Here is a 25,578-nt window from a genome sequence, read left to right as displayed (position 1 = left end):
ACTTCTAGAGCGCAACCGATGTATTTTTTACACTCGAAAAACACATTGACGACTGTAGTCTTTCAGAGTTCCGTACTTTCTAAGTATCTAATGATGCCAACTATACAATAGAAATATTTTTACCACGAAGATATTATTATTGTATCGGGTTTCGGACGTAAATAAATGCAGAAGTCTTCTAACAGGGCTGGGTCTATCTGGCATCTTTGAAGTATTTTTTAATATAATATCGTACGTCTGCATTTCATAGCCTCGGTGCGTATCATGATAGCTAGTTAGAAGATTACCAAAAGATAGACCAAAATATGCACTATTGCCTAAAAAGTGTCATTATATGCATTTGCATATTAAACAAATAATATATTACTAATTTATTTAAATAAATCTTTTTTTATACCAGCTACTTGTGTAAATGTTTTCAAGTTTTCAACTAAATAGAACTTTGCAGCCTTTTTTTAATTATTAATTTTTTTTAAATCGCAAAATGCAATTCTGCTTGCAATTCATGTCTAGTAATTTGTACTTATTTGACATTTGTCAGTTTGACAGTTTTGACAATTCATTTGCTGAATTGATAGAGAGGAATTGCTAAATGTGACCACTGCCCCGCAGGCCACAACAGTACGTTGCGGTACCGCATCGTAAAAATCTACGACGCGACGCCGCAGAACTCATCGTGGAAATTTACGATGCGACAGCGAGATTTCCGATGACATTTTTGCGTTGTGACAACGCATCGCATTTCCGTGCGATGTTGTTTATGCGTTACGACGCCGCAACGCAGTGTTGTGGCCTGGCCCTAAGTGCCAGTTATATTGCAGAAGTATGTACAGATGTAAACGAAGCATGAGAAGGTAGTAGGTACATACAATATCTAGTACATAGATTATTTAGTACCGGCGAGTACGGAGCCCACACGTGGTCACACGCCCGGCTTTCGAAGCCTGCTCTTGGCCTGCTCATACTAATCACAAAGTTCAGGGTCAAGCCCTAATAACTCTCAAAGATCATTTACATACCTGAAAATCGATAGTTTGACGTGGTAATTGTCACTAGCACTATGAGACGGTCACCAAATCCACACTTTGGACATAAAACCCGCGGCTGAACGTTGATACGGTCTCCGGTCTACCTCAGCCTGGTGTCAGCTAGCTCTTATCACTCGATCGAGGAAATGATATGATAAATATATCGATAAGTCGTCGCGTCGTCGTGACTTATATAACTATTTTTTTATTACCGGCCAGCGGTTTAAATATCACTACATATCTGAATATGAATCACTGCACCGCAAAGGTTTGCCTGGTTTTTTATTGGTTCCGTTCCCAAACAAAGAGAATAATATTTATAATCACTACTTAAGTCTTCCTATTTAGTGCAGTAGGTAGCAACCTCAGTAGCAACGAAACCCCATTATGAAGACTTCGGTTTCTGACCGTCTCGTCTGACTATCTGAATTCTGAAGACATAATATAGGGGTTTTCCGTCCTTATTGGAAAAGCAGATAGTCGTATTTTCACATATTAATTATAATGATAAAGCTTGGTTTGGCGATGTTTAGGTAAATGTAATTAGTTTTTAAGTTTTTTGAAATAAATAAATATTAAAAAAAACTTGTATCCACATTTTCGTTACAAAAATGACGGTTATTAAAAATATCCATGTTTCTTTGTCCTTACCTATATTAAATGGAAAATTCCAGTTCTTTTAAATATTGACTTAAAAAAATCAAGTGTCTTGCGTTTGCTTAGACCGAAGTAAGGCCACAACATCAGGAAAATATCCGGAAACATGTGAAGTAGTGTGCACTGTTCTCGCTTCAGTTTTTTCAAAGTGTTTTCTGTACTGTGTTTTTGTTTGTATAGATATGTACTAGCCTGGTACTAGTTGTGTAAGTTTTTCTTTCTTTCTTTTTCTTCTTTTTTTGGCAACTTGACACAAAGTATAATATCGCTGCTCATAAACTAAAGGGCCACATCTCAAAATCATAGTTTTTTCAGGAGAGCTCATAGAATATTTTATTTTCGTATTTCTTATTTTTTTCTTAGCTATTCCTTTCAGCGGTGTTGTATTATATATGTATCGATGCGTTATTTAATTATCTTTCTATTGTTTCTGTAAGCTCAATGATAACTTTATTTTACAGACTAGTAGGAGCAGATAAGTCCCTTTAGCATATAAAATACTTTTCATAAATAATGTTATCATGTTGATTTAAAGGCCACAAATCAAAAAATAAAAAATGTTTTATTATATATTTTAACAAAAATACGTTCGCTAAAAATCATATATATGCTATTTAAAAAAAACATAAAAAATCTCACTTTTACGCATTTTAACTTTCTTATTAAATCAACGAAAAAAAATGTATGACAAAAACAGTATTTTAGAAATAAATACAATATAATAAAGTAACAAAAATAAATGCTTCAAAAACTTAAACAGACATTATTTTAAGTATAAAGGACAGTTCAACAATCTAATAGACTTATAATTATAACAATTATGTGCTAAAACTCTATGAATTCCATGAATAGAATGAAGATGTCAGCATGTTACGTTATAAAGACTTTATAACTTCTGATATCTTCATTCTATTCATGGAATTCATAGAGTTTTAGCACATAATTGTTATAATTATAAGTCCAGAGGAAACTTAAACTTAATTTAATACTTAGTATTAAATTAAGTTTAAGTTTCCTCTGGCTTAGTTGTAGCTAAATTTTTCTTACTACTACCTATAAGTTTAAAAATGAGATCAAGTGTACATACTACAGTGTAAAAAATCAGCCTGTGTTAAAGGCAAATGGTACAAATATCACATTTAAAGATTAATATAAAAATCTTCGTAGAATTTAGGTATCACATCTTTTTGTATTAGGTTAAGAATTCCCCGTGTTTTTGTTTCAGGAACTTTAAGTTTTTGTGCATACATTTTCTTCAATGTTGTAGGTGCTACAAAGTTTGACTTGGATTGTCTTTTGGTCAAAGTGCATACTGATTTGTACTCTGAATCATCGTATGAAGTCTTAAAGAAAAACTTGTTTAGGTTTTCTCTGTCAACTTTTAAAACTTTTATATCTGACCATCTCAACTTTTGTCCATCGTCTGTAACGGCGTAGTTGCCAACACCAAGGGGTTTTAAATCAAAGAAATTGTCGTGTGTCAGCTCTATAACAGTATAAGGTGGGCCTTTTTTCTTGGCCGTTTTTATAAGTGTAACGTACTGATGAGGTACATAGATTGGCGATGATTTTAAAGCATTAGAAATATTTCTCTCAATCATTGAGTGCACCGAGTCGCCCTCGTTTTGAGTATGCCCTTTAATTAAGAATTTGTGTGTTATACTACGCAGCTTTGGTAACTCGCGAATAGCATATTGATACATTGCCAACATAAATTTATTTTTTTGTTGGCCACAGCAATTGTCACTGTAAAAGACAACATCAAAAAATGCATTTGCTTTGTCATGCAATCTTTTTAAGTACATTAATACACAAGAACCTAACTCATTGACGCCTCGAGCACCTTCTCCCTCATGCCAAACGTAACAAATTGTGTTTTTGGTCTCGAGTTCAGTGATTGTAAAATTTAACAGATTAATTTTGGGGATGTAATAAAAGCTTGAAACATCACCCCGGGGACAAGGCATCACGGCTTGCAGATCATAGACGGCGACTATAAAAGTGTCACTGACGTTTTCTTTATCTCGTTGCTTTTCGGCTCGCGCGAGAGATTTCTCTTTAAGGTGCAGTTCATGCTTTTCTTGGAGTGGCGCTTTGTCTTGAGCATTAGCAAAGGCGACACAATCGTCGCATTGATCTTTTTTTGGGCGCCAAAAAGAGATATTATAAGTTTTGAAGATGTTGTTATATATTTGGTACGTAGCGTAATCTTTACCCTCCGATTTGCATTTTTCTATGTAGTCTCGGTGTAAAGTAGCGACGTTAGTACCACCTTCAATGTACTCTCGCTTGGTTTGTGCGCGGCAATAATGACTCTCAATCCGTGGGATTGAGTCGATATGCATTTTAATACCATCAATCAAATGAGTATCTGTCTTATTGTGGGTACCATGTTTGCCTCTATTGTCTTTTGTTTGGGCTCCTATCGTGTTGGAATGTTTTTTTTGAACAGTTCTTATAAATTTGTCGGAAATTGCGAGAGTATGCATAAAAAATATTTTGCAAACTCGAAGGCGCTCCTTATTTTGAGGCAAGTAATAAGCACTGTTAAGATTTTTCCTATCACTGCCAACACGAGTGTACCGATACTTTGGGGTAATTTTAGTCATGTGCTCGTGAACAAACTGTCTCTGAACATATAAATCAGCTGTGTCCCAGTATGCTTCGAAAATTGACAGCCGTTCTTCATCTGTAAATTTAGTAGAACATTTAAGCTTACATTTATCAGAACATACAGGTCCCATTTTTTTAGCTTCAAAAATTTTTTTAGATTTTGATAAAGAAGTATATGCTTTACCACTATTTTTTAAAAACTTTGTGCGATTTTTTTTCCATAGTTCTGGGTTAGCTCTCCTTTTGCGGTTATTGCTGCTGCACTGAAAAACAGAAGTAACGCAGGGAGATTGTGCATCGACGCTTGATACCTGGATATCGACATTAACTGGCTGTGAATCTACGCTGAGCAACTGACTATCGACGCTGGTAGGTTGGATATCGACATTGGCTGACTGAGCATCTACGTTGAGTAAGTAAGTATCGAGGACGCTGGGTGATTGAATGTCGTTATTGGATTGTTGGAGATCGAAAAACGTTGCACTATTATTGACTTCACAAAGTTGGTTAATCATGTCGTGTGGTTGTTTGCCAGACGTGAGTGCTTCTCTATCAATGTTGTCTGAAAAAGAAAATAATTACAATTGTAATATTTTAGTACCTACATTTTTTAACGAAATTAGGGGGCAAAAAAGCCATCACCTGCTGGAAATTTTGATGATCTACTGAACGTTGTTGCTTACCTAATCGCGATGACTGCTTAAAAAGAGCTCCAGAAGTCCCAGGTTTTGGCGAAAAATTATCTGAATCTGACTCAATTGAAGAGTTATGTTGGTAGTCGGGATCTTTCACGCTGTCGTCTGATGAAAAATCATTATCTGTTTTACCCAGGCTGCTGCTAGAATCACTCTCTGAACTTGTTTGATAATCTTTATCAGAGTCTGAGCTACTTTCTTCGATAACTAGATTTGGTTTCTTCAAATTGTCCAACTCAGTTTCAATGTCATCATCAAAAGAGAAGTTAATATCAAGGCCTATCTGACTATCTGGTATAGAATCGGTATCAAACGAATCGTCATGTAAGTTAGTAGGTGGAGGTTCAGAGCCAATAATCACAGAAGAATCATGATTCAGCAAGTGCTGATCACTTGGTAAATTGTGATTTTCTTCTAGAATATGAGAGTCTTCTTCTCGTTTTTCCTTTTCAGGTAAAATCATGTTTAAAATCCTGCTACTGCGGCTCATCCTGAAAGTAAAAACGAATACAATGCTCGAGCGACAATATTCAAGCTTAGTTATTGCTTTTTATTTCATAAGCTAAATAAAACCCTAAATAAACCTTTTTAAAAATTACATAATAATATATTAACTATATCTTTCACTATAATTTCGATGAATTTTATTCATTTTACTCTTAAATTGACAAGATTAAATAATAGGGCCCCAAGGGCTAATGATTGCTATTAGTACTCAAAAATATTAAGTATAATAATAATTGGTCGCGTAGGTTTGAACGAAGCAAATATGAATACTATATATAATCAAAATTTAAGAATAAAATTAAAATATATTACTAAGCTTTTTAGCTTAAAAATTAGTCGGGACAATTACTTTAATGTTTTATGCAAAATAGAAGTTTCGCAGAAACAACTCTTTGGCTTATCACAAAATAATCATATCAAGCATGTTTTAATTGCTAAACAGCCATATTTCAAAACCTGGCACTTTGTAAAAAAATAAATATTTACTTACTTGCATTTGTTATATGCGAAACGGACGTATTCCAAAATGTGGCTCTGTCGCACATAAAACTAATTACAACACCAGTTACTTTTCGCGATGTGGCCTTTTCGCATAGTGAAGACGTGCGCTCGCGCTGACGTTTGGGTCGCAACTAAAAATATGGCCGTTTCGCGCCAAACTTGTGCGTCAAAGTTCGAAAATGCCAAAAGGGCGCTTATGTAAATAAGCTATTCAGAGGCCAAATTTGACAGGTGTCTTCGTGAAATATAAAAAAAAGGCCTATTTCGGGAACATTTTTCAATTAAAAACGTTTTCAGACTTTTTTGATTTGTGGCCCTTTAGTTTATAAGCAGCGATATGTGTAAGTATGTTGTGCCACAGACAAGGTAAAAACGTCAGGAATATGACCGGAAAACCATATTCCTCCTATAATAATTTTGTTCATCGTTTAACTATATCGTCATGTCTAAAGTCTAGTCAAAGTCTAAGTTAATATCAAAGCATTCAAGGAGTCAAGTCGGTCGCTCGGTTAATGTTATATACATAATAATATATGTATTATATTTATTTTCTACTTAGATGACCCAGTGAACTTCATATCACTTTCCTCTTCCTTCCTTCTTTCTTCTTGTTCTTCCACAAATTGTCAAGACTAAAATTAGCCAAATCGCTACAACCGTTGTCGAGCCTTATAGCGAGACCGACAAAATTTTATTTAATTTACTTATTTAGATGATTTGTTGTGAAGCAGACTATAAAAATCAGCATATTATTATGCTAAAAATACGATTATTGAAGTCGAAATGGAATTTTCTAAAAAGATTGAAACCCAATGATATTAAATATAAAAAACTCAAATTTGAAACACCATTGAGTGCCTCACCTATCTGGGTGCCCCCAGTGCCCCCGCCAAGATGAGCCAAGCGAAGCGCGCAAGGGCACTACCTACCTTTTCTCGAAACGTTTCGTCGTATTTTTGGACCCTCGTAACTTTGGTTTGAATAATGCCAGATAGTTGAAATTTTTAACATATAGTGACATGGGTAAAGTTATTAAATGCGCAAAGTTTGAATATCGTAGCTATTATACTTTAGATTTTATAGGTGTCCAAAAACCAACAATTTGGTCACTGACTCACCGATCATCAAAACTGTTAGGGTACTTCCTAAAGTCTTAGAAAGCTGAAATTTGATATGTAACATGATATTAGTACTAAAACAACAAAAAAATTATCAAACCCAACTTAACCTCTATCCGTACCATTATAGAGCAAATTTAGGCAAAAAATTGTATTTTTTGTATGGGAGGCCCCCTTAATTTTTTATTTTATTTTAATATTATTATTAAATATTAAAGTAGACATATAAATAAAGACTTTGAGAAAAATTCAAGTACTTACCTACCTGTTGCCATTATTGATATAGAACAAAAAAGGCCAAAAAAATCACGTTTGTTGTATGGGAGCCCTCCTTTAATATTATTTTATTTTATTGTTAGTATTTGTTGTTACAGCGGCAACAGATATACATAATCTGTGAAAATTTCAACTCTCTAGCTATTACCGTTCTTGAAAAAGATAGACAGACAGACAGACGGACAGACGGATAGACGGAAAGACAACGAAGTCTCAGTAATAGGGTCCCGTTTTTACCCTTTGGGTACGTAAGTTCAAAGAATAGTCGTAGTCTTAGCATTTCTTTGCAAATATTTAATTAGTAAGAATCTTTCATTAATTATAATAATAATAATAAGTTACTTAACTATCAATCTATTTAAAGTTTACTTAAACTTGAAACAGATTGATTGGGAATTTTAGGATAATTAGTATAGTAGCCAGTAGGTCCGACATTTTCCGATTTCCTTAGATTTTATGCTGCTCCACCCTTTGCCTTTAGATGTTGTGACATTGGCTTGATGGAGAGGGGTCACTCAAGCTGGGTGGAGTTACTAGGGTGTTAAAGAGATATCGTTCTGTGTCGAATCTACCCGCCATGTGGCTTAGGACTTTATCGTTCCTGTCTTTTATAGCCATTTTTATGTTATAATCTTTTATGTGTTCAGTTGACACCTCCGTGGCTCTCTTTATGAAGCTTGCCACAGCGTCTCCATCAGTGTCAGTGTAATAGACACAGGTGTTAGTGTGCCGGGATATGGCTACAACTGCATGAGGAACGCTGTCATGGATTGCCAGCTTTCGGGACTTGGTCTGTATGATGATCACCGAGGGACTCGTTAATCCCTGAGCTTCATGGATTGTGAGGACGCGAGAGTGCGTTCCCGATTCATAGCCTGTATTAGTGAGGGCTGCTTTCTCCGCTTGTGTGTGGACAAGATACAGGGTATTTAGATCGGTTTTAGGTATTCTCACTCCTGTATACTTCATTAGCTTTAAGGACCGCACAATTTCCTTCGATGAATAGATGTTATTATAGACCATGCTTAAGGCGTATGCCACATCCATAAGGCTCCTGTGTGTGCAAGACAACTCCTGGGTTATGCTGGTTACCAGGTTTGGACGAGTGTAATCAAGTTTAAAGAGGTTTTCACGCTCTATAAACGGGAGTTGGTTAATATCTCCAATGAGGATGACATCTTTGGCGCCTGTTAACTGATTCGCCATGACGATTGAGCCGCACGAGAAGAATCTAAAAACTCTACACATTAGTCAAAATCGGTGGCTTGGCCATTTTGTTATTCGTCAGGGCTTTGAACTTAATAATATGTAACCGTAACTAATGATAAATGGCCAGGCCACCGATTTTAACTAATGTGTAGAGTTTTTAGATTCTCCTCGTGCGGCTGACACATTTTGCCGCGCTTTAGTGTAAAATTAAGGTTTTTAGATTTAGGGCTGAGTATGTAAGGTTAGAAACTTGGCTCTACATGAGATCTCACTACTTTTTGACACGACGAACTATAATATTATTATGTTCTCATCTTGGCAACATTTTTACATGAAAATGTTTTTGGTGGGATACCTATTTTTCCAATTATGTAACTACTTATAACTTATAGGTATGGATGTTTTAGCGCGTGGATGACCCTCTCATGGCCCATGGTGTATGTGAAACGGCTGTCTCTCAATAAGAAAATATATAACGCAAAGGTCGCAGAGTGCGCTACAAGCACAAAATACAGTCAATTCGACCAAACTCAAAATTCGACATGTTGCACACGTCATCCTGCCTAGCATACGCCAACGAGATATCTCACTCTACATGTTTTCTCGATGTTTGGTGGTTTGTCTCTTCATCTCTATTGACCCTAGTATGACAAACATTTTTCTCGCGTAGATCTATCATCGAAACAACACATTTTCATAGAGTTTTGTCGAGATAATGTCGAGATTTTGACAGTATGAGACGAGTAGTTTTTTATTATCTCGAGAGTGAGCTATCTCGTTGGCGTATGCTAGGCAGGCACATCAGAATATTGACAGAAACGATGTCAAACATCGAACAAAACTTTTTGTGTGTACTGTTTATGCTGCCAATAGAAGTCTTTGGGAGCACCCAATGCAATGTTACCACACTATAGGCAGCAGCCTATAGTGTGATAACATTGCAGAATGCAGAAATATAATATACTATTGAAATTTTATAAAATTGTGATGAGTGATTTTATAAACAGCCTATCAGGTCTGTAAATTAGTCCTACACAATTATTCCTGATGGAGGTAAATTCATATTAATAACCGCGCAGCTCCGGGCGCGTCCACCTAGAGTGCCATCTTATGAAAATAAAGACAGCCTCAGTGCATAACGAAAGTAGGTCTTAAAGTTAGGTCATGTAGTAATATAGGTTTAAATCTAGTGTTACGTGATACGAGCAGTCGTACGGCATCTTTATTCACATGGCAACAATGTTTTATTTAAATACTGTACTTGTAGGCTTTTGAGATTAACATTTTTTGGAATATTTCCTTAAAAATGTTGGTAAGTAGCTGGTCGATACTTGGTTGCCAGTCCACGGTATACCTAGTAGAATATGACTAAGCTTGTGTTTATCAGCATCAGCTCTGCTCTTTACTATCCCCGTGAATTTTCGTGATTGACGTGAACGAGAACATGAACGTGAACAGGCGTGAACGAGAATAGATTTTAATTATTTCCTTAAGAGTCACAAAGTCCACACGTTAGATGTCAGTGGCGTAGCCAGCCTGAGGCGACCTAATGTTCAATCTGTTTTGTGGCCCAAGTAAATATTTTACTACGCACGTTTGGGAGACACGGACAAGTTAGACATTGGCGAAAAAGAAAGAACCTTATTCGCACGAACACGTCATCAGAGCTAGACTCTCAAGGAAATAGGTCATATTTTGTTACCAATATTGGATATTTTCCTATCAACACAATTCACAAAACTTATCTCTTAATATGAACTGATTGTTTAGTTCCTAATAGGTACCTAGAAATATAACCAAAAGGTAGCCTTAGGTAACCTTTGAATAATTATTTATATTGTAAGCAGCGAAGCGGTAGTAATAGCATCAGTCAGGAAATTGCACATAAACTGTACGAGAAACAAACATCTATTTGCCTAGATGTAGTCGTCATAGAAAAAAAAACCAGCCAAGTGCGTGTTGTGCCACGCGCAATAGAGGGTTCCGTAGTATCGCTAGTTTTTGATAAATTTTGAATGGTCAATGAATGCATATTTATAACGTGTTTTACACTATCTACTTACAACATCACCTCAGTTACGTTTAAAGGAATTTTAATGAAAAGTCCCTTTATACTTACTTCTCCGAATACAGCTTTTAGTTAATCGACTATTACTCAATAACTTATGAAGACGTCTTAGCCGTGATAATTTTCCTTTTAAATTCATCATATTTCATTCCCGTGAATTTTTTCACATTTCCAGAAGAAACCATTTAGCTGGTAGAAGGGGGGGGGGGGGGGGGGGGGCACTGGACTCTAATGATTTTTTCCACTTTAAAACTTCATATATTTCACAAATGGATCTCTAAGTCAAAAAATGATCTTTGAATACTCGGTGGGGTGGAAGCGAAAAAATATTCATCCCCGCTTGATTTGTCATGTGTACCTTAAAAGCCTTAATTTTTTAAAAGATATACCATTTTGTATGCATCATTGATATGTGCATTCATGCTGAATTACAGCTTTGTAGGTCCTATAGTCTCCGAGAAAAACCGTGGACAGACAGACAAACGGACGTATAGACCGAAACTATAAGGGTTCCTTGTTGACTACGGAACCCTACAAAATTTTGGAAGCAAGCATCTGCGTCTAAAGCTGTTACACCGTCGCACATAAGGTGCGACGAAAGCTGCTGCATGAGCAAGTAAACAATAATACAGCTAAAAGCAGATAAAAGGGCAAAAAAGAAAATAGGATTTGCTTCAGCGCCGTTGGTTTTCAATATTTGTGGAAGTTTTTTAGCCCTTTTCTTTCCCACTTTATCTAATTCAGCCTTTCCCAAAGTGGGCGATAACGCCCCCTTGTGGACGCTGAAGGTCTGAAGGGAGGCGGTGTGGGACCCACAAAAAAATGGGGGCGTTGTGTAGAGGCTTGGGGGTTGATTTATTTCATTAGGATGTATTTTAAATTGAAACAATGGAAATAAAATATAATTTGTTCTTAAAGTGGGCGGTAGACAAAATAAGTTTGGGAAACTCAGATCTAATCTATTATTATTTGTAATAATATCTTCTTTAACTGTTGGACCAAAGATCCCATTGAGATATAAGTTATATCTCAATGAAAGATCCTAAAGGAGTAGAGTCGAGACTCGAGACCGTTATGTTACGTAATAATTCGGTACTCTTGATAACTTTAAATGTTATCGTAATGGTCAGTTTACACTTTATATTATACCAATCCATGTGAATTGTGATCGAATATATGCGCTGGATTGCTACTGGTGCATTCCAGTGTCCGTACTATATTTCTGGCAAAAATTATATATAATTAATAATTATCATATTGTAAACTACGGAGTTTAATTATTTATTTAACAAACAATTTGTAATTTTCCATAATATCTATTTTTGTACAAAATTAACAGCTTCCTATTTGATACTGCGATGATTTTCGGTCAATGGCAAACATTGGCCTTTCAAAATAGTCTATTGGTAGAGCAGTTCGTCGACCCCAGGGGTTAAAGAAATGAAAAAAAAGTACGTCAAATATCTATAGCTGTCTCCCTTACCTCAAGCCTATACCGCAGAACGCGATAGAGACAACTGCAGAAAATCAACGATTCGTTGTCCCCTGATTCCTTCTCCAAAACTTAACCGATTTAAGTACTTTTTTCATTAAAGATTAAAGAAAGGATTGAGCTGTGTTCCTATGTTTTTTTTTTTTTTGTATAATCTAGCCAAATCTGTTTTCTGGATGTTTGAACACAGCGGAAAATCTGGCCATTTTTTTGGGTTTTTGAACGTTCATATCTTATTTAATAATTAAATTATGAAAAAAAAGAAAACATAGGGACATTGTATTAGTAGCCGTAGATATTCAGGAAAAAAATTATAACTCTACTAGCATTATCCAGGGAGGAAACAGGGGACAGCGTTTGTATGGAAAAAAGGGAGGTGTGGACTCCTCCTGCTTTATTATATTTTTGCATAATCCATAATGTTATAGGAAGTATTGTGTACCTACCGAATTACTTTTTAATCGGTTCAATAGTTTTGTCGTGAAGTCCGAAAAGACAACAGACTTAGGTATGTTATTGTGGCATTTATAATTTTCGTCTGAATTTAACACAGGTTTAAGTATAGGTTAAATAAAATGATTAACCGAAAAAATGTTTTTTAACTGTGCAAAATTTCAATCACCCACGTTTTCGCATTTTTCTTCAAAAGGGGTTCGTTCACGTTCATATATATATATATATATATATATATATATATATATATATATATATATATATATATATATATATATATATATATATATATATATATATATATATATATATATATATATATATACGCGAGCGAAAAACTTTGGACCCCTTTTGCCGAAAAATGCGAAAACGTGGGTGATTGAAATTTTGCACAGTTTTAGTATATATGGTAAGGCAGTGTATCGAGCTTTTATTATTTTGAAAATAGGCTTTTATCATATTTTTCTTTTTATAAATAAAACATTACACACACTACAACACACACACTAGAAGATTACAAGCCTATACACACGAATTGTACTCTTTTATTTATGGTCGAAGTCTGTTGTCAAATTGAAAATATAGTCTGTCAAAGTAAAAAAATTACAAAGTGGCAACATCGTAGGGTCATCCCTTTTTTCTTCGATTGATTTGAAAGGGATGACACTACGATGTTGCCACTTTTTAATTTCTTCACTTTTTTGACAGACTATAGATTTAGTTTTTTTTTATTGAATCTTAAATATTGTTAGACAATTATTACCAAATTATTACACGGCCAGTCTGTCATGATTTGACTTTATTAATCTGAGACTGTCGCAAGAATTATATTTATATCTAAAAAATAATAAAGTAAATTTTTGACAATAGAATATTCAATAGTTAGAAAAGCATGAAAATTTGATATGTAAGTACTTACATATTTTTTTATCTGAGGTCGAATGGTTAAAAATTTTATGGAATATATGTTGGTGCTTAGATTACCTAAGCACCAACATACATTCCATAAAATTATAAATTAAAATACATACTTAATAATTTAAATTCTTATTAAGTATAATAATTAACAGCTAGAGTCTACTTAGAATGGTTCTGAACAATCCAACAAATAATTCGATGCTAAACTTAGTGTGTTAAAGTAGTGAAAAATATGTAACAATGTGTAGTATATAATATAATAAATAATAATATTAAATACTTAGTTACATTTTGTAGTTACTTCCCTAAAAAACGCACCAAAACTTAGGACACGATTTCAAAATTCGTGAGAGGCTATACGACGAATGTAAGTATCCCGAAAAAATCTTCACAGTACAAAAACTGACGAGTTACGCCATCTACGACCTTAGCCCGTTTAGGTGTAATTCTTTTCGCTTATTGCTTCTATACAATATAAATTGCAGTGTGAATCAATAAACGTCTTTATCACTCCTACTACCTAGCTAATTTGTGACCGTAGCGTTGGGCCTACGTAGGCGCGGCGTAGAGGCACTACAGTGTCTAAACCATAAAGTTAATATACCTAGCGGAATAGAGAAACAAAGGCCTGAGCAAGAGAGATGTCACTATCAGTTACACTGCGTGGTAAAAAGAGACGTGTGATGACAGCAGCACTCTTTTTTTGACGTCCAGTCGGCACGTACCGCACGTTGACAATTTAATCTCATAGAATTCATGTTCAATTATTTATGCTTGTGTAAGTGTATACGTACACATATTTTTACACACAGATGAAACCAATTTCGGTTTTGTTTAACAGCTGGAGATTGTTGCTCGATTCCGGTAGGTATATTAACTTTATGGTCTAAACACACCATGCCGAGGTTCCGCGGCGGAAGTTCCGCATGAGTACGTCAGTAATGTCAAACGCATACAATTTAACGCGACGTAATTTCGGCATGGTGTGTCATCGGTAACTTAAAATACATTGCAGGCGGAAATCGGAATCGTGCCGAACTTCCGCCGCGGAACTTCGGCATAGTGTATTTAGACACTATACTTCATTTACATTACATTGACAAATTGGTACAAATCTTAGATATTAGTGCTTTCACACAAAGTCACAAACTAAAGTCCACTTATGCCATGTACATTGTTGTGTACAATTATCGCCGTGAAAGCTAAAATGCGGCTACTATGCAATTGACCTTTTCTACCTCGCTGTTGGCTAATAATTGTTATAATCGTTTAAAAACATAGGCGAGCTGCGGTGAAATTAATTGTAAATGTTTTGCAATTACTTTGCTACAGTCTAAAGAAACCGTAGCAATCTCGTAGCACAACTAATTAAAATGGTAATTTACTTGTTTAATTAATATCACAGCACCCAATCAAATAACTAATGTGAAACCAGTCACGAGGATTATTGTCAATCCTAATTGCTAATTATCAACAGCGCGACGACGACTAGAAAATGAGCCGATATAAAATTCGCTTACACAGAAGAACATCATGTTCTTCTAATATAATCTTAGACTCTACTACTATTGCAGGTTTTTTGACAGGAGTTAATTATATTTAATTAACAGCGTTATTGATTTGCTAGTAAATTATGTATTTCCTGGCAAATCAATAACGCTGTTATATATACATACACATAGGTACAGTCCTTTCAAAACGATTTTATAAACTGGAATTATTGAACAAGACATTGCCAGGCGCCAGCTGCTAACAGCTTCATCAGCGCTAAAATTCCTAGGTAAATATTATATCGCGTCACCGTATATTTTCCGGGATAAAAACTGGGCTATGTCCTTGCCGGGACTCAAGTTTTTCCTAAAAATATTACATCTAAACCGCACAAACAGATACACTCGCATTTCTAGCACTATTACCAATTATTGACTGTCTTATATTGTTGGGCACTAAACAGACAACAGTGGCGAAGGGTGAATATTTTCGGAAGGGAAGCCGGAGTAAAAAATCTACTTACTAAAACGCTCAGCACTGATGTTCAACAATGTTCGAGTTTCAAGTTTGATAATGATGCCTTTGAAAAATGCCTTCTGAGTTAAGTTGTATGCGTGACGACTGACGGCACATACGGTCATTCAAAACTAAGTTTGGAAAACGAAGTTTCCTTCGACAGCAAAGTCAAACAGACAACAGTCTCAGCTGTACGAGTCACAATTAACATATCACAATACAAATTAATTTTAAATTCGCGACACTGCTCTCTTCTCAACGCTAAAACAAATAACATTCGACATTTAAACACAAAACAAACAAGTTGTTTACAAACACTCATCCGCCATTTGACTCATAACAATTTTACTTCATGAAGTTCATCTTTCTCGCTCGCACTTGTGCGTTGCTAATTAACCTTTCTCCGTAATAACTCGCCGAGTATCGGCTTATTTCCGAGTATATTGACGCGTGGTAGAACGAGACAGAACATGACGATCAGTTCACAGGAATGAAAAGGACAGATGCTTACTATGAAATATCGTTGTATGAAGAAATAACCCGCTAATTTATCGGCTTCTATCGGAGATGGCCTGCATGTTGCATTGCCTATGTCAGCGACCATATATGTGGTCGCTGGCCTATATAAATTTGTAGGCGATTAATTATTAATTCAAACTATTTCAAGTGAGAGAAAAATTTATTGCATATAAAATTTTGTAGGCGTTTAGTGAATTCAACGTTTTTTAAGTATGTAAAATATTTATTAGATAAAAATGTATTTGGCCCATAGATTCGATTTTCCAAAAGGGAAGCCGACGGGAATCGGGTTATATGGACTCTTTGCCACTGACAGACAATAAGATATAATATCTAAAAGCGAGTACTCACCCACTTTAGTGGCCATAACTAAACAGACGGACGGTCGGAACATTCTTAATATCTGAAACTGATGTGGCGAGTACTTATACGTACTGTTAATACACTCTCGAGCGATTTTTCACGCAACCTACCATAAAGTACGTACGTCCGCAATATTTGTTTTGAACGTAACGAAGTTTTTAAGGGAACTTTTTTGACCTTCGCTTTTTATTGGTCGCACGTAATGCACGAAAATCGAGTAGGAAAACTGGTAATTATCCTGTGATTTATAACATTTTACGACATCTTTTATCTTCCGAACGGTAAAAAGCACTACAAGAAACAATAAAGAGACTTGAAAATAAAAAATAAACATAATGCATCAAAATGCAAAAGCGATTTTGACATGATAATGGCTATTTTTCTTGCGGCGATTCGCCTTCGTCGAGACTCGAGAGGTTCGCGCTGTCTTATAGTGCATAATATCTACCCTTGTACATTTTGCATCTTAAAAGGGATAGGTCAGAGCAGGGAGCACTACCCTAGCACTGTACAGTTAATAATCCTACCAAAATCCGAAACGTTCATTCGTCATTAGTCATATCATATAAATTATAATATACAAGTATATGACATTCTCTTTTGTCTATACAGGAGGGCCAAAAATCAAACATCGTCCTTCTCTCTTCACACTTACGCCCGTCTTTCATATGCCAGGTGAAAAAGAGAGGGAAGAAGAAACTTCATACGTGGGAGAGCCATGCTTCGGCACGAATGGGCCGGCTCGACCGGAGAAATACCACGTTCTCACAGAAAACCGGCGTGAAACAGCGCTTGTGCTGTGTTTCGCCGAGTGAGTGAGTTTACCGGAGGCCCAATCCCCTACCCTATTCCCTTCCCTACCCTCTCCAATTCCCTTCCCATCCCTACCCTCCCCTATTACCCTATTCCCTCTTAAAAGGCCGGCAACGCACCTGCAGCTCTTCTGATGCTGCGAGTGTCCATGGGCGACGGAAGTTGCTTTCCATCAGGTGACCCGCTTGCTCGTTTGCCCCCTTATTTTATAAAAAAAAAAAAAGAGAACGACGCGGATACATCGCCAAATTAGTTTTTTCTCAATAACTCGATAAGTATACAACATTTTTAAAATCCGCTAGGTCGATCTCTCAATGATAGAATTTTACACAATGTGTTGTAATATTAACTTAGTTCAATGCACGGTTATGGCAGTAAATGAAAAATTCGTGAAAATTAGATGCATCTTTGTGATTTTTTTCTATCGAGAAAATTTTAAGATATCATGTTTTTGCTCAGATCGAATTCTCACAAATTATAATGTAGTATCTAATTTTTGAAAATGAAACAATTCGGGGCTTATTTTCAAGTATAAAAATGAATTATAAAATCGACACTTTAGGGTTAGTCGCCCCCTTAATGTCTTGCTGGTGCTGCCGTCTAGCGTATCCTATTCATACTTGGATTGAGTCTAGCATTTTTCTCTTCTAACCATCTTCTAACCGTCTAAGTTAGTTTTTATTCAACTTAGTTATAACATTCCGCTTTCAAAGTCAAAGTCTGGCCAAAGGACCCCATGGCCCAGATTGCCGTACCTGGTACCGTGTCGAACTAGATGGCTCCCGTCATGAATATTTAGTTGCTACTAACCGAGTAGGATACTGGGCACTTAGTCAAGTTGCATTCGATGATTCCGACTGCGTTGTTAGAAATAAGATATTGCAAGCTATAATCTTTCTTAGCGCTGCGACATATATAAGTTATTTTTGATCTCAAACTTCGCTGTTTCTACATAATATATTATCGAATGAACTTGTCCGAAGGCCCCGAACCCTAATCTACGACCTGGCTAAGCTCGACCGCAATATTATTACGTCAACTTACATCGCTTGTGCAAAATTACACCGAACACGCACATTTTATCGCAATTCGCAACCTTCGAGTCCTTATAGCGATGAGCATAAAGTTATTGAAGCTTCTAAACGGGCAAAAGGCCCACCACACATTCCCACCACTGCAACTCCTGTGTCGCCAGGATCAACAGTGGTAACCAACCACGAAAACCCTTTGATATGATCTCAGGGATGCCCGAGGGTTATTGAAGCTTGTCACAATAATAAAATATTAATGACTAGACCAAAATAATTACTAAGCCAAAAAATTCATTTCATCGAGAGAAATATTATAATTGTACCTATGTTTGTGGGGATAGGTTTCACCGTTCCTACCTCTATCTAGTCTCTACAAATTACAGTCTATATAATATTTTGTAATAATTACTTATTTTTTAAATGAGTTTGTATAACTCGTTCTCATTTCATTAGATGCGGTATTTAGTTTACAGATAACACTGTAAACTAAAGTTACGAATTATATTGAAATAAATGTAGAGAACCATTAAGAATACTATTTCAATCGTGTTGCCTAAGTAGGTATCAAAGTAAGTATCTTATTCATTCTTTACAAATGAGCAAAAAGTAAAACTTAAAAATGATTAACAATTGACTTTCCTTGCCTACATGAGAACAGTAATATAATTTCTAAAGCCTAAGAAGGCACGCCTGAGGCTGAAGTGGCCGAGTTGATTACTAATTAGTAAATACAATAGAGAACTATCGCCCTGGCGAGTGAAAGCCACGCCAGAGACATACAGGAGTACCTCAGTCGGAGTTACGGAAAGTACCCAGACGTAACATTTTTAATTTTTCACTTAAAAGAATCATGTAGGCGGAAAAACGCGCATGCTTTTCACCTCATTAAGATAAGTAGAGGCGTCGCGGATGAGAGGGAGCGGGGGAGAGGATCCTGGAGTTCCGGGAGACCCTCGCCTCGCGCCCGGCCCACGTTATGTCATTGCCTCGTTCCAATTTCGAAAGTGACATAATGAAAAAAAGGAAATTAAAATCAAAAAGCGACCTCTCGACCGATTGACACAAATTAGAGGCGAGACACTAACCGTATTACGGCCGGTATGTAGGTCAGGGGGACCGGCCCGGCGCGCCGGCCGCCGCTTACCTTCGCAGGGGACGACGGAGGCAGCTCCTACGGCGGACCACACATAACTCGCCCGACACGATTCTCACGGAGGAGCACTCGGGGGTAGGTTATAAATCATGAAACGTTTCCGCGCGCCGCGGGTTATATATAGATCGACTTATTTTCGAGTCGGCCGAGCCGGGAGCGGCGGGTCGCGGCGGTTGCTGTGTTTGGAGGAATTTAATAAAAAAATCAATCGGAGACGCGGCGTCCGGCCATCTTGTGTGCGGAGGGCGGGCGGAGCGCGCGTGCGCGGGCGGACAGACTACACCCGCCGCCGCAGACTGCAGCGCGGGACTGGCAATAGACAAGCCGGCAGCAGCCGAGTGACGGGCGACGGCACAGACAATACCCGCGCGACCCGGGCACGAGTCACGACACGACTCCCGTCAGTAAACCCCGCTTGTAGTATACTCGTAACCGAGCTGCGCTCCCTGACACCGGCTCGCGGTGGTACTGAGGAGTATACTACAGCCATCTCATCACGTCATGTCAGAGGACAGAGCTTCACCGGCGAGGGACGTTGATGGCGCTTTAGTATACAATATAGATGGTTAAATTGTGCACCTGTCACAATTTAACCATGTATTAGTAACAGTGCCCCTGCCAAGACAAGCCAAGCGAAACACTACCTACTTTTTCTCGTAGTGTTTCGTCGTTTTTTGTGAACCCTCATTGAGTTGGTTTCCGATGTACCAGATAAGTTCATATTCTCAGGATATGATAGCCATGATGGACTAATTAAACATGTACTTAACTCTAGATTAAATTGCCCTGTTACTCGTAATACAGTGTGTTACTGTTAACACTGTTGTCCTTGAAACCATCAAATGAGCCCGTCAAAATGAGCAACTTTTTCTATGAAAACAATGCTGGGAACTCAAAAAAAATGCCGTATTCATACCCATATGGATGCCCGGATCGGCAATTTGTATGGGTATGACGACGGAGTTTTTTGAGTTCCTGGCATTGTTCTCATAGAAAAAGTTGTTCATTTTGACGGGCTCATATTTTGATGGTTTCAAGGACAACGGTGTTTACAGTAACACACTGTATTAACAGGGCAATTTAATCTAGAGTTAAGTACATGTTTAATTAGTCCTGTAGTAATGGCTATCATATCCTGAGAATATGAACTTATCTGGTTAAGAGGAGTCCACGCTGCCCTTTTTTCCATACAAACGTTGTCCCCTGTTTCCTCCCTGGATAATGCTAGTAGAGTAATAATTTTTTTCCTGAATATCTACGGCTACTAATACGATGTCCCTATGTTTTCTTTTTTTTCATAATTTAATTATTAAATAAGATATGAACGTTCAAAAACCCAAAAAAATGGCCAGATTTCCCGCTGTGTTCAAACGTCCAGAAAACAGATTTGGCTAGATTATACAAAAAAAGCAAAACATAGGAACACAGCTCAAGCCTTTTTTTAATCTTTAATGAAAAAAGTACTTAAATCGGTTAAGTTTTGGAGAAGGAATCAGGGGACAACGAATCGTTGATTTTCTGGATTTTCTGCAGTTGTCTCTATCGCGTTCTGCGGTATAGGCTTGAGGTAAGGGAGACAGCTATAGATATTACACGTGTTTTTTTTTCATTTCTCTAGCCCCTGTTGTATCCTCTTAATGATGTAATACGCAACAGTGTATCCTTGTGCACCAGTGAATGTGTATAAACTCCCCCACAGGACGGGCTTCGCCTAGCGTGGGGGCCAGAGCTGTTGTTTGCTGTAAAATGTTGTTTATAGAAATAAATTTTATAACATTTTAAACTTTCGCGTTGCATTATAATTAAACTTTTTTTTTTTTAATCGGGACAATGTTGTCTGCGACATCCACCGTACTCCCCGGACCTTGCTCCAACAGATTACCATTTCTTTCGGAATTTAGATAACTTCCTAAAAATTCAACTCTGATGTGGCAGTCCAAACCGCATTCAAAGAAGTTATTGACTCTCGTCCTTCGATTTTTTTTAAAGTAAAGAGATCAACGAACTACCCTTAAATGCATCGATAACAATGGTACATACTTTGATTAATTTGATATATTACACAAAAAAAATCGACTTTATATTCCTCCCATACAAAGCGCCAATTTCATATTATGTATTGACCTAAAATAATTCTTTATTTATTAATTAATATAATTATATTTACCGATATTCGAAATATAATGTCTACTTTTGTAAACATTTGAAAAGGTCCTTTAAAATTAACAATGTATTTATGAATACACTGTAATTTCCTCCCTAATATTATAATAATTGCGATAGTAGATATGTCTGTCTGTTACCTCTTCAGTCCAAACCGCTGTACCGATTTTTCTGAATCTTGGTATAATAATAGCTCCCAACACCGGTTTCGGTGACGGTGGCCGGTTTCATTGAAACCAGGCCAGCTACGCAGGAGTAATTTTATAGTGCCCTAGTGTGTGCGCAATACACAAGAGCACTCTCTATTCCTTTACTCTCATAACCCAGTGGGACGGACGACCGACACGACTGGCGAGAGATCAGGCGCAGGACCGACTTTTTACATGCCCATCCGACGCATGGATCATCTTACTTGTCAGACAATCAGGTGATCAGCCTGTATTGTCCTAACCAAACTTGGAAATAACATGTTTCCAACGCGGGAATCGAACCCACGACCTCCGAGGCAAGAGCCGCGCTCTATACCACTAGATCTTGATATGGAGGAGATAGAGAATCTTGGTATGGAGATACTTTGAGTCCCGGGAAAGGACACGAAGATAATATGATACTTTTTATCCTGAAAGAATGTGTGGTTTCCACGCGATAAACAAATGTTGGTGCAAGGGAATTGCGGGCGTTATCTAGTATTATACAGAATGTAACAAAACTAAGTGATAATACTTTAGGATGTGTACGTGTTCCTGTGTACCAGTTCACTGTGAAAGTAGCAGCGGTGAAAGACCAAAATTTGTTTTCATTTTTGTATGGGCCAGTGCCCCAGTGTCACGAGTTTCCCCATACAAAAGTGAAAAAATTGACCTTTCAGCGCGGCCACTTTCACAGTGAACTTTCTACAAGGAACACGTACACACCCGGCCCTAAAGTATTATCACTTAGTTTTGTTACACCCTGTATAGATCTATAGTTCATCTCTAGCTTACAAATCGTAAATTACCGACGGTAAAACTTTTCAGTTTTCAGTTAATTTTAACACAATAACTAGTGTCGGTGTCGCTTTTATTTTTACACGCGTCCGTCTTCACCAGTAAACTAGGTTACTCTCATTTCTCACATAGGTAGACTACTCGTTAAGAAATTTAAATAACGTTTTTAAGGTGGAGGGTAGTTTGAATTTTATTTTATGTTTATTTAATGTTTTCACTAACAATAATTAAGTAATTAATTATTGTTAGTGAGCCGTACTCAGAGACGAATATCTATTAATTACTTAACTATAATTGAATGAACATATTTTTGACATAATATTGTTATGGTGCCTTCTCACGGCGCGTATTATCGCAAGCCGCGCCGCGCCCGCTCGAGCCACGCGCCGCGTGAAGGGGTGGCTCGTGCTCGCCTGTGGCTCGTGCTTGCTCGTAATAGCTGGCTCGGCGCGGCGCGGCTTGCGATATCACACGCCGTGAGAAGCCAGCCTAATAATCACTTATTATCTGCCAAACTCTTCATTAAATTGAAGTTTAAATAATGAAGTTCAGAGTGCAGCCGTTAATTGTTAAAAAAACATAAATTATATTAATACTAGAGTTACCACTTACCAACCCTACTTTTAAAATTCGAAAATGTATTTAATAAGAAACTAAAAAGTGCCAACATCGTAGTGTCATCCCTTTTAAATCAATCTAAGGAAAAAGGGATGACACTATGTTGCCACTTTTTAATTTCTTCACTTTCTTGACAGACTATATTATGTACTTACCGGTATTAGAAGCTGCGGTGGCGAGGGACTGACCACGACTCAAGAGACTGACCGAATGTTCATTAAACCGTACAAAAACATTTGCAAACTAAGTACTTATTATTGTATTTCCGAGCAATTTACAAGGCAAACAAAATTCAAGTAGACGGAACAAATTTCAAGTATCTTCGGGAAAATACGATTTGTTTGTGAATAAACAGAAGGTTCATTTTATTACATAATAGGTAGGTACACCAACTTGGATAAAATGTAATACCTAATAAGTATTCAGCGAATGAATTTTTCGATGATAAAAATATTATGAATGAGTTCAATTAATGTGTAAATTATATACTTATTTCTAAAAAAAATATTTAACAAATTATAAAATGCACCTACCAGTAAACCGGGGTGAATAGAATTGAAGGGGGCAATAGGAAAAAAACTTAGGATAAGTTTCAATGTTTTTATGGCTAACTCGGTATCCCCAGTAAAAACCCGCAACTTTATGAATTTGTTGATATCATTCTCCTTAGTCTGGCAAATTTTTATGTGTGGCTACATCGCTAAAACTGACAAAATTTAATTTCAAAGTTGACAACAAAACAAGTCGTTTTAGACGAGCGAGTTTGAACCTCCGTATTTCGGTTAATTTTGGTCATAATAGTTTATAGTTTTCTTCAAATTGCGGTCAGTGCTGTTGTAATATATTTTGATATAGTTATTAAGGTAAAAATATGCAGTAAGTGTACAAAATTGTTCTTGTTCCGTAAGCCTTATTTTCTTTAAATTTTAGGGGTGATTAGATACACGAAAGGGGTGAATAAACACGCCTGAGAGGTTAATAAGCACGCAAATATGGTTAATAGACACGGCCAATGGGTGATTAGTTACGAAAGAGGGGTGATTAGCCATGATTATGTCAGGGCTGCCACAAAGTTTGTTGTGGTTATCTACAGTTTAAATTTATCTTTTAGTTACTTAAAGCGTTTTTAATTTTCTTGATTATTTTTTAATCTATTCAATATTATTTAATTTTATTCATTCTTAACAGAATAATATAAATTATTTCATTTATTTTTGTAAATATTTACATTATTTTATTTCTCAGATACAAAAATGCCTCGAAACTATAAATATAATTTTACTTTTAATTTATACTAATAAATAATTAAAGAAACCTTCCCAAGTTTGCTTGCCTTTATCCAATAAAGAATATATAGGGAAACTGTAACGAGGCAGCCCTACGAAAATTTTCCAATCACCCCTCAGGTGTGTCTATTGTCCCCTGATAAGTAGTAATTAGAAATTACGTATATTTTGTGTCTTTTTTTAATAACTGCAAACATATCCGAAGAGAAACAAATTTATATCAATAGTTTGGCCTAAGACTCCATATATACACGACTAAAAAAGTGGGTATCCGTTCTGCAACCTTACGAAAATAATTACCAAAGTTCGAAGACCTATCTATTCACCCCAAATTACGTATCTAATATAATGTAATAAATCAATAATTAGGTAATTATCAACATTTCTATTTCATTTACTTAATAAATCTTCTGACTTGGTAATACGTTAACCTTAAATTATACGACTGTACTTTGTAGTTTGCAGTAATATTTGCACACTCATTGTACTAGAATATGTGGAAAATGAAAAAGCTAACACCTTATTGTACCATATTCCTAAGCAAATAAAATGATTTTGATTTGATTTGACACGCAAGAAGCCCAAACGCTTGGTCGAGCACTGCAGGAGTCTGGAAATACCATAAATACCACCAATAATATTGTAACGACATGTCAATGAATTAAATCAATGAGATAATAATATAATATGTTATATCTTTAAACGAGGCAATTCTTGTATATAATATATATATATATATACAAGGTGTAACAAAAATAAGTGATAATACTGTGGCGGTACCCACAATTCGCCTAACATTCCTGCATCGCGCTATCGAAGTTTTCTGAGCGCGTCGGTATATATACGACAGCTGAAATGTATCACGTGGGCTTCGGCCTGACCGAGCATAACACCTCGCTCGGTCGGAAGATCTTCCTTTGGCCACCACGCATTATTCCCACATTGGTAACCCCCGACAGAACACCCTCCTTCATCATCATCACTCCCCGCCCCTCCGCACCGCGCCAGCCAGCATCGCCTCATCGGGTACATCGTCCACTAGCCGCAATGTACCGCGGCCTGGGCGACTCCGCATCGGCATCATCGGGCTTTCTCACTACACCG

General features: G+C 36.8%; 1 protein-coding gene across 2 annotated transcripts in view; it reads right to left on the bottom strand.

Annotated features, from left to right (window-relative positions):
- LOC121726955 (putative fatty acyl-CoA reductase CG5065) overlaps positions 1-23,391 on the bottom strand; it is a 48,348-nt gene extending 24,957 nt beyond the window's left edge. Inside the window, exon 1 of one of the 2 annotated variants that reach the window (XM_042114613.1) lies at positions 23,344-23,391. The gene's annotated coding sequence lies outside the window, so the exon portion shown is untranslated. Of the gene's footprint in view, positions 1-19,412; positions 19,719-23,343 lie in introns of those variants that run through there. The other variant, XM_042114611.1, reaches the window with a different exon arrangement.
- Between the last annotated feature and the right edge of the window lie 2,187 nt (positions 23,392-25,578).

The sequence above is a fragment of the Aricia agestis genome, chromosome 5 (assembly GCF_905147365.1).
Source record: "Aricia agestis chromosome 5, ilAriAges1.1, whole genome shotgun sequence".
Lineage (NCBI taxonomy): Eukaryota > Metazoa > Arthropoda > Insecta > Lepidoptera > Lycaenidae > Aricia > Aricia agestis.
Note: the sequence above shows the minus strand (reverse complement) of the source record. Positions and strands in the feature narration are given on the sequence as shown.